Genomic DNA, 919 nt, shown 5'->3' on the forward strand with positions numbered 1-919 from the left:
AGAGATAGCTATAAATCAAGATACATCGCCATCAGTAGAACAAAACCCTAGTTAGAGTAACTACGCCGAAGTACGCCGTAGTTACACCCCTTTCGACGTCTGCGCCCTCTTGGTTGGGTGAGACATCGACTCAGAGCGTGAAGTTAGCCGAGGTTCGTCGACCGTCGGTCTATTAAGAAATAGTTGTTCGACGGCCGTGACAGTATCAAGGATCGCTCTTACCGACGACCCGTGCGAACCTCGGAGAAGTACAAAGATAATATGGAACCAGAAAGAAGAATTACACGAGGGATGAGTAGGGATGGAGACAGGATGGAGGAGAACGAGAGGAGAGCATTGGAGGAGCTTAGCAGAGCAATGGGGCAGGACCTTGGAGTGGAGGATAGTGTGGGGGGATCAATTCAAGGAGATGAGTTCGTTCCACCGGTGCCTTCTAACCCTCCTTCTCCTCCGTCTAATGCTCTCCCACCTGCGGGATCCCCACTTGGATCAGACCAAACCCCACGCCCAAGAGAAAACACTGGAAGTACGGCGAACTTGGGAGAAGAAGGAACACAAGGGGTGGTGTTGGCCTTGATGCAGATGGTGGCGAATATGAACAAAGACATGATGGAGGAGAGAAGGCGTAGGGAGGAATGGGAACAGAGAAGAGAAAGGGATACAGTGGGCGGGATTGCAGAAGGGATATCAGAAGGAGTGAGGTACGCCATGGGACGGCAAACTTCGGCGACCCCAAGCGTAGTGGGCGAACAAAGGAAGGGGATAAAGCTACCTAACCCAGACCTCTGGAGAGGAGATCGGAACAAGTTAACCGCCTTTCTGTCTGAGTGCGACGTACATTTCGAATTGAACTCTCATCTTTTCCCCGACGACACTAAGAAAGTCTTTTTCATGATCTCTCATCTACGCGAAACACCTC

This window comes from Tremella mesenterica (genome assembly GCF_000271645.1).
Source record: "Tremella mesenterica DSM 1558 unplaced genomic scaffold TREMEscaffold_2, whole genome shotgun sequence".
NCBI classification, from domain to species: domain Eukaryota; kingdom Fungi; phylum Basidiomycota; class Tremellomycetes; order Tremellales; family Tremellaceae; genus Tremella; species Tremella mesenterica.